Genomic DNA, 9,494 nt, shown 5'->3' with positions numbered 1-9,494 from the left:
CTTTGGCTCATGGAACATAGTGGAACAAGGGGTACAGAGGATGCTAATGCATCTCTAAACTCTCACCAGTGAAGCTTCCTCATGAAACAGTATGATGCACTCAGAAGGTCACAACTGGTCAAAGTGTAGAAAATGAGAGACTGTAGACATCATGTCTCTGGATAGGACTCCTATATTAGATCTCACCCACCCATGGCTCAGGAACCATTGTGGAAGAGGGGCTGGAAAGATTGTTAGGAGCCAGAGTTGGCGCATAATCATAAGGAAACAGAGTGTTCCAGGCCTCTGGAACTTGCTCATATGAACTTAAAGCAATGGTGTCAGCATGCACAAGACCCATGCAAACTCAGACAAAAATCTAACACAGAACAGGGGAAATGGGCAGCAGGCCCCAACCTTAGCTCCAAAGCTATTGACAGCTGATTACTGCTGGGTGAGAGAGAGCTGATCTTTAAGGGAGAGACTCTAGATATGTTGACTAGGCCCCAGTGGATGAACCTGCACTGAGGGACATCAGGGTACACAAACTTGACTTGATAGACCTTAACATATATGACAGAATGCATGAGATCTCAGGGAGAGGGTGTTATGGAGGTTGGGAGGAGGGAAGGGGGTACTAATATGACTAAGATGTTTTGTATGAAATGCACAAAAATTCAGTAAAAATAGACATTGAAAAAAATAATTCATGCATAAAAAATCAGACTCTGCACAGTGCTGGTGATGGAGCTGGGTGAGCAGAGAGTTACCATCTCCTTGCTCCTCCTCGGTCTGTGCTCAGCCCTCCTTGCTTGCTACCCATAGACCCATCTTGCCTGTCCTCTGGCATTTTGTAGTATATCATGAATTACATGAACAAGTACGCAGTCATATTTATATTGTTAAGCAGTTATGAAAAGTCATTTTGTGAAATATTTACATGACTAAATAAGAAGAGAAGATAAAACACAAATGAGGGGCGGGAAAGACGGCTCAGTGGTTAAGAGCACTGACTGCTCTTGCAGAGGACCCAGGTTCAGTTCCCAGCACCCACATAGTGGCTAACACATCTGTAACTCCACTTCCAGGGGATCTGACGCCCTATTTTGACCTCCACAGACATTGCACACACGGATCACTTACATACAAGTAGGCAATACACTCAGACATAAAAATAAATAAAATATCTAAAAGAAGAAATAGAAGTGGCTGATACAGATTAGAGAAGTCCAGGACTATTTGTATTAAATGCCAGGAGAAACTAAAACAAATAATACAGTAAAATTAGTCCATTTTAACAGAGGAGATCATAATCTTAATTACATATTTATTTTTGTTCCATAAAATATATTGTCATTGAGCCAGGCGTGGTGGCACACACCTTTAGTCCCAGCACTCAGGAGGCAGAGGCAGGTGGATCTCTGAGTTAACAGGCCAGCTGGGGCTACAGGGAGACCCTGTCTCAAAAAGACAACAACAACAAACCCACAATGTATTTTCTCTTTGTTGTGCCTGTTGAATTGTCCTGTTAAAAAAATAAGTACCTAAATTCATTAGAAAATAAAAAATTCTCTCTCTCTCTCTGTGTCTCTCTGTGTGTGGTGTATGTGTGCATTCCTGTGCATGTATATTTGGAGGTCAGAGAAAGATGTCAGGTGTTTTCTTCAATCACTGTCTATTCTTTAATTTTTAATTTATTTTATGTATATGAGTGTTTTGCCTGCATGTACATAAGTGCATCCATGTCACGCAGTGCCCACTGAGGTCATATCCACTGGAAATGGAATTATGGATGGTCATTATCCATTATGTGGATGGTGGGAATCAAACCTGGGTCCTCTCCAAGAGGACCTCCCACTCTCTCCCGCTCCCACCTCTCCCACTGCTCTCCACATTATTTTTTGTGACAAGATCTCTCACTCAACTTGTAGTTTCAGCTACATTGGAAAGTCAGTAAGATCAAGGAATCCACCTGTCTCCACCTCGCAGCTCTGGGATAATAGTCCTGCCCTCCAGGTCATCATTCACATGGGTGCTGGGGATCCAGACTCAGCTCCTGGTGCTTATGCAGCAAGCACCTTACCAACTACGCTATCTTCTGAACCCTAAATTAAGCTTTTCACAAAGGAAATTATGTCAGCAAGAAAGGAGGGCTATTACATGGAAGGAGGCATCATCCCTGAGGGAGGCCAGTCCCACACAGACTAGAACAGGTTAGGAGGCAGGCAAACAGAAGGAAACAGGCTTGCTCTTGCAGCAGAGGCAGCAAAGAGCTGAAGACGGCCCTTTCCAGCCTTCCCTGTCCACATCCTGCTCTGTGCAGTAGTCTGCATCTGGACCAGGTCTGGGCTCACAGCTCTGGTCAGAGTCATGCTGCCCCGGGCTCCACAGTTCTTCCTGCTCCTCACTGTGCTGTTGCTGCTGTCACTGACTCGGGGAGCACTCCAACATCCAGCAAAGTACTATGGTAGGTAATGGGCAAGGTGGATATATGGGTGGCAGGCAGGGAACAGCTGAACACAGGCCCAGAAGGAGCAAGGAGATGATTTCTCTCTGCATACCCTGCTCCCTATGGCACTGTACAGACTCTGGGGGTTCACAACCCTCATACTTGGTGCCCAAGACTGGGAACAGTGATGGAGTAGAGGTGAAGCTGCTCCCCACCCCCATCTTATTCCAAGGACACAGAAACAAATAGTCCATTCTGTGGTGAAAGGGACGCCAGGGTGAGAATACAATGGGCAAATTGGACAATTACTTGAGGGTTATGCCAGTTTAGTTCAAATAACCATGTACAGCTGTTCATTAGGGTAGACATTAATGTAGATATGGGTGTATACATGCAGAAATACAAGACAATTGAACAGAAAAAAAGTGAGATGCGGTTACCATCTGAGGGATACTGATCACTAGAACTGGATGAAAAGCACAGGAAAAGTTCCTGAAAAGCATGGGGGTGTTTGATGAGAGCTGAGTCCCAACATTCTGGAGGAACTTTAAGCTTAAGGGGCATTCTCTCTAGGCAGCCACCTCTGCTCACCTGTTCTCGCTCCTTTCAGTAGACTATGGTCGTCCTGTTATCACAAAATGTGAGAGGAGGCCCAAATGGTATCAATGCACTCGTAACTGCGAAGCTCACCAAGACTGCCAAGCAAATAACATCTGCTGCTCAACCTTCTGCGGGAACATCTGCGTGAACTTCCTGGAAGAAGATGGGAGCTATGCTATGCCCATTGCTCCACCTGAAGCTGGATAACCAGAAGGCGAGCCCTTCCCTTAGGCCACTTTTGAAGGAGATGGAAGCCTAATCATGACCACAGTAACGCAACAAGGAACACCATAGTCCTAACTGTCTGAACCCACTGTCCCTGTCAAATAAACCAGAACAAATATCCTGGGACCTGGCCCGTTTGTATATATTGTTAATAATCACTAAGAACCCAGTGCAGTGCCTCTCTCTCTCTCTCTCTCTCTCTCTCTCTCTCTCTCTCTCTCTGCCTCTACTCTGTCCTTTTGGCCTTGGAACCCACTCCAACTCAGAAAGTTCAACCCACAGAATGAGCTCCTCCACAGTAATCTGCTCCTGGGCAGCATGTCTCAGTGCTGAGACCCTTCCCCACCCTTGAGACAAAAGGACCTGTTAAGCATCTTACAGGTGGAGATAAAATCTATACCACAGAGTGAGAGGCCCTGCAAACACGGTTTCCTCTCTTTAGCTTTGGTCTCCCTATCTGCTTCAGAGATTGAGATTACTGTTGTTTCCAACAGAGGATAATGAACCCGGAGAAAGCCGGTGACGTGATTAGGCCAGGATAGAGTGAGGGGCTGATTCTGTCTTTTTGCTCAGTTCTCTCCATCACCTGAACCCAGAAGTATTCTTTAGTGTGCTTCTTTAGAATCAACTTCCTGTTGCCTATCACAGACATATATGTATCAGGTGACCCAAGTGTGCCTTGCTCGGCAGAGAACCTTCTCTCATGATGGATGGTGATACTGACAAGCAACAGAGTCTTGGACCCTGGGACTTGTGTCTTTACAACAAGCCATTCATTAGAACACTCAGATGGTTTTTATACATCCCAAGGAACTGTCAGTCACATGGGATATGGCAGTCACATACAAAGATTTAGGGTACAAAGAAACAGGACATCTAATCTGTTAGTTGGCACCAGAAGGATTCTTAAACTTTTACTCAAGGTTATCAATGCCCATCCAGTAATTTATTGGCCACCGTGTTCTCTTCCTCAGAGTTAACAGCATGGTAAACTTTTAGCCTTTAGCTCAGGAGTAAACCTTTAACCTGGACTGATCTCTTAGCTAATGATAGCTGAGTTATTTGTTCAGGACACGGAGATGAGCTAAGGGTTGTTGACCAAGACATTTTTCCACAGAGCAAGGAGCCTGCACTTATGACCAGGCCGCTGTCGCCTGCCAGTCTCGCAGTGTTCTGCAAGACAGGGATTATCAGAGCTACTGTTTTCAGCACCCCTCCCTTTAGCAGAGAATGCAGCTCACCTCACCCTAGGGCCTGGCATCTTGGTTTCCTGCATATATGGACACACCAGTGGTGGTTCCTGGATTAAGAGTGGGATCTGAGACTCCAGTGACTTTATTAATATTCTCCACCATTTCCAAACCCTCCTCCATATAATAGGACATTTGAGGAGAGGAAAAGGCCAGGATGGATCAGGGAGACAAGGAGAGTAGCCCTTCAGTTAAAAACAATCAGCAAATAGCCAGCTTCCACTCTTAGATTTGGGGATTGTGTCTGTTCTCTGAGCTTTTGATTCATAACTATGTCTACTTCATGTACTTCATGTGTCACAGGGGAAGATTTACACCAAAGGATACATCTTACTGGTGAAGTTTCAGCCAAGTGAGGGCTATCATGAGTATGGGAGACTTCCAGAAACCATGCACATAACATTTTTAGCACAGGAAAACCAGCAAGCACTGGCAACTTGTCTAATCCTTGAGGATCTGAGTGGTCTTCTGATCCTATGAAGTCCCCACCACATGGCAAGAGAGGTGTACAGTACAGATGGATGCTCCATTACCCACTTACAAGTGGGGATAAGAGGCATGAGCTAACTGGGTGAAGGTGTGCATAGATTGTGGTGAGAGTCCTAGTACCTGCTTTGGTACAGTGGAGGAGGAAGATGCACACAGTGATGTAACATACCCAAGCACTCAGGTCTCTGATGCTGTTTATTTGTACTAAAAAGTATTATCCAGGGCTGGAGTGATGGCTCAGCAGTTAAGAGTGCTGGCTACTCTTACAGAGGACCCACATTCAGCTCCCAGCACCCACATGGTGGATAACAACTGTCCATAACTCCAGTTTCAGAAGATCTGATACCCTCATATGACCTCCACAGGCATTGCACAAGACAGGTGCACTCACATGCATACAGGCAATACACTCATACACATTAAATAAAGATAATAAATAAAATATTTAAATTATCCCAGCCCAGAGTTAGAAATCTATTCATCTGTAAGTTGTCAGTCTTTGTTCTTCTTTGTGTTTTATTGTTATTTTATTTATTTGTATCTGTGTGTGGTGGTGTGCACCTGTAGATGCCTATAGAGCCCAGAAGATGGTGTCAAAGCCCCTAAGCTGTCTCATGTGGGTGCTGAGAGCTGAACTTGGGTCCTCTGGAAGCAGCAACTGCTCTCAACCACTGAGTCATCTCTCCATGCCCTCAGCCCTCTTTTTTTTTTTCCTTTAGAATTTAAAAAAATTAAGTGCACCCGTGTTGTGCAGTGCCCATGGAGGACAGAAGAGGCTGTCGGATCCCCTGGAACTGGCGTTACAGACGGTTGTTAGCTGCCATGTGGGTGCTGGGATTTGAACCCGGGTCTTCTGAAAGAACAACCAGTGCTCTTAACTGCTGAGCCATCTCTCCAGCCCCTCTTCTTTATCTTTTATTTATTCTTTGACAGTGTCATAAATGTAAACACTGTACCTTAATCATATCCACCCCCCAAATCTTTCTTCCTACTCCCCCACAGCCCTCAACACATCTCACCTTCATATCCTCTTTTTTATTTCTATTGTTTTAACTTTAAAAAAAATTATTGAGAATTTCATACATGCATATAGGTGTTCTGATCAAATCCATGCTCATTCCCTCCCCTCCAACTCCTCCCATATCTCCCCATCACTTTTTTCTGACAACTTTGTATATTCTTTCTATTTTTTTAATGGGGCTTTTTGCTACTCTAACGTTCCCCCCTCTAAAGACATAATCCTAAAATCTTTTAGGGATTAGATAAGAGTTCCAAAATACTTATCTGAAGAGGTAACTCTAAAATCTTTTAGGGATTAGATAAGAGCTCCCAAATGCTTTTACATTTTTGGCCTTTGGAACAGAGTATGTTGCTGACAATCTCAAGGACATTTTGACTTTTAGCCAAGAAACTGCCTACTTTTCTTTGGGGTCTTTTTACCCTAACTGCCTAGCCAATTCCTGCCTCCTATTCTTATCACACCATCCTCTGAAGAGATTACCCAACTTGCAGATAGGCAATCAGGACACAGATCACTCTGGCTTCTTCCATGCTGAACAGGGATGCAGGGTGAGGCAATTGGGGTACCCCTTCAGTGGACGCTATCTAAAAGACTCCCAAATTGCATAACTCTTATCTGTAGGAAGAAAAGAAAGTCCTTGACTGGTGAATAGGGGATGTGAGGGAGAAGTAAAGGCAAGAGAAGTTAGCATTACAAGTTCTAGACAGAGAACCAGAAAAAAGTCAACAAGGCAAAGCAAATTGTATGTTCATATGAGAGTCCATTGGAGTTTCTTGACAAGGGCTTCCAAAAGCATCCCTCTATTGGGTTCCTCCTCATTTTTCTTTTCTCTTCCAAGGCTGAACTTGAGAGTGATGGACTCAGGATTTGTCTTCAGGGACTTTGATAGCTGTTGGAGTGGCAAGAATCAGTGTCAGTTCCCTCTCAAAGGCTTCTAGATAAGGGGAGAAAACAAATTTAGCCATCATCATCACACACTGAGGCATTAAACAAACCTCAACAAATACAAAAAAAATTGAAATAAATCCCATACATTCTATCAGACTACAATGTAATAAAGCTCAAAATCAACAGCAAAAGAAGTTCTAGTAACTACATAAACTCATAGAGATTAAACAAGAAATTGAGAAAGAAATAAAAGTGTTCCTGGAATGAAATGGAAATGAAAACACAACAGAACAAAACCTCTAGGACACTTTAAAAGCAGTCCTGATTTCCATTTCCAGCTGGCAGAGTTCACTGCCCTGGAGGGTAGTCCTCGCTTGGTCACCATGGGAAAGTCCAGTTTTCTTACCCCGGCCATCGCCAACAGGATCAAGTTCAAAGGACTCTAAAAGCTGCTCCGGTATTGCTGGATGTGCCAGAAGTAGTGTGGAGGTATGAATGGCTTCAAGTGTCATTGTATGTCTGAATCTCATCAGAGACAACCCTGGCTGGCTTCAGAAAATCCTCAACAGACTGTGGAATCCTCTTTTTCAGAGGAATTCCAAAATGACTTTCTAGAACTTCTCGGGAGACACTTTGGCACTAAAAAAGTCCACAACTACACTGTCTACAATGAATACATCAGCCACCATCAGCACATCCATATGAACGCCACTCAGTGGGAAACGCTTACCGATTTTACTAAGTGGCTGGGCATAGAGGACTTGTGTAAAGTAGGCCAGACACCCAAAAGGCTGGTACATTTAGTACATAGACAGTAACCCAGAAACTATTCACCAGCAACTGGAATTGGGAAAAAAGAAGCAGCAAGACCTGGATCTGAAGAGAAAACTGCCCCATTTATCAAGGAACAAGGGGGAAGAGGTCTGGAGGGAAAAGAGCAGGAGAGACCCCCCCATTTTTACGGAATTAAGCGGAGAAAATGATGTAGAGAAAGTTACATTTAATCTGAATAAAGGAACATGGAGCTCTACAGGAGCAAAGGCCTCCAAGACAAGTTCTTTGGGGCCAAGCACGCTGAAGCTTCTTAGGGGCACAGCTGCAGGGAAGGGAAAAGAATCTTCACAGGGCTCAGTGCAGTCTAAAGAAAAGACGAAAAAGAAGTCTGCCTGGGATGAAAGCGTGGGGATGGAAGAAGAAAAGAACTGCTCAAACACACTACTGGCTACGGTCTGAAATTGTTGTGAAAATTATAACCAAAACACTTGGAGAAAAATCATAACAAAAACAGTGTTATTAAGGAAGTAATTGACAAGTATACCACTGTTATAAAAACGATTGATTCTGGAGACAGGCTGAAACTTGACCAGACTCATTTAAAGACAGTGATTCCAGCACCTGGACAGAGTGCTCTAGTTTTACATGGAGGCTACAGAGAAAATGAAGCTACCCTAGAGTCCATCAACAAGAAGACTTTTTCAGCTACTATAGGTCTTGAAAGTGGACCTTTAAAAGGACGCAGAGTTGAAGGAATTCAATATGAAGACATATTTCAACTTACCTGAGTTTGAACATTTTTAAAAACACGTTGAAACCATAAAGCATCAAATTGATGTTTGCCAAGGCACTCTGAGACTCTACTGTGTTAGGGTATTCATTTTGTATAAAATAATCTGTGTAAATATTACTGTACAGTTGTTCAGCTAAACTTAAAGAAAAATCTAATTACATTTCCTGAAATAGCAAAAATTTGTCATTTTAATCATTTTTTTTATCCTTTGTAATAATCCCTTAATAGGTTGGGGTTTTTTTCTTTTTTTTTTTTTTTCGTCTTTTTGAGACACGGTCTCCCTGTAGCCCCAGCTGTCCTGGAACTCACTGTTAGAACAGGCTGGCCTCGAACTCACAGAGAACAGCCTGCCTCTGCCTCCCAAGTGCTGGGACTACAGGCGTGCGCCACCACGCCAAGCTCCATAAGGGGTTTTTAATCATTCAAGAATGGTGTTAAAGCAGCCCTAAGAGGGAAGTTTATAACTACATTAAAAACTAGAAAGAGCACATATAAATGACTTAACAGTACAACTCAAGACTCTGGAAAGGCAAATAAACCAAATCCAAACCTAGCAGGTGATAAGAAATAAGAAAATTCAGAGCAGAAATTAATTAAATAGAAAAAAAAGAAGACAATGCAAAAAAACAATGCATCAGAGAGCTGGCTCTTCAAAAAGATGAACAAGATAGACAGACCCTTAGCCCAGTTAACCAAATGAAGGAAAGAGCAAATCCAATCAACAAAATCAGAGATAAAAGGAGAAACATCACAACAGACACCCCCAAATACCCAGAGAGTATAAGGGAATACCTTAAAATAATTTAAAAATTCTCTAAAAAACAGTACTACAGGACTTTAAGACACAGAGTAATCCCAACTCACTAATAGTAGGGGACTTCAACACCCCACTGTCTCCATTAGACAGGTCAACTGGACAAAGAATAAACAGAGAGTCATCTGAATTAATTGATACCATACATCAAATGGACCTATCAGAAATCTTTCAAACATTCCACCCAAGCACCAAAGAATACACTTGCTCCT

At 43.2% G+C, this 9,494-nt stretch overlaps 1 protein-coding gene and 1 pseudogene across 1 annotated transcript in view; both read left to right on the top strand.

The window, feature by feature from the left end:
• The window catches only part of Wfdc10a (WAP four-disulfide core domain 10A), an 8,505-nt gene extending 5,030 nt beyond the window's left edge, over positions 1–3,475 (top strand). The window contains exon 3 of the mRNA XM_017799270.1: positions 3,417–3,475. The gene's annotated coding sequence lies outside the window, so the exon portion shown is untranslated. The remainder of the gene's footprint in view (positions 1–3,416) is intronic.
• A 3,809-nt stretch (positions 3,476–7,284) lies between these two features.
• Positions 7,285–8,463, top strand: LOC103737952 (annotated as a pseudogene).
• The last annotated feature ends 1,031 nt before the right edge of the window (positions 8,464–9,494 follow it).

The sequence above is a fragment of the Nannospalax galili genome, unplaced genomic scaffold, assembly GCF_000622305.1.
Source record: "Nannospalax galili isolate Female #2095 unplaced genomic scaffold, S.galili_v1.0 scaffold1939, whole genome shotgun sequence".
NCBI classification, from domain to species: Eukaryota; Metazoa; Chordata; class Mammalia; order Rodentia; family Spalacidae; genus Nannospalax; species Nannospalax galili.
Note: the sequence above shows the minus strand (reverse complement) of the source record. Positions and strands in the feature narration are given on the sequence as shown.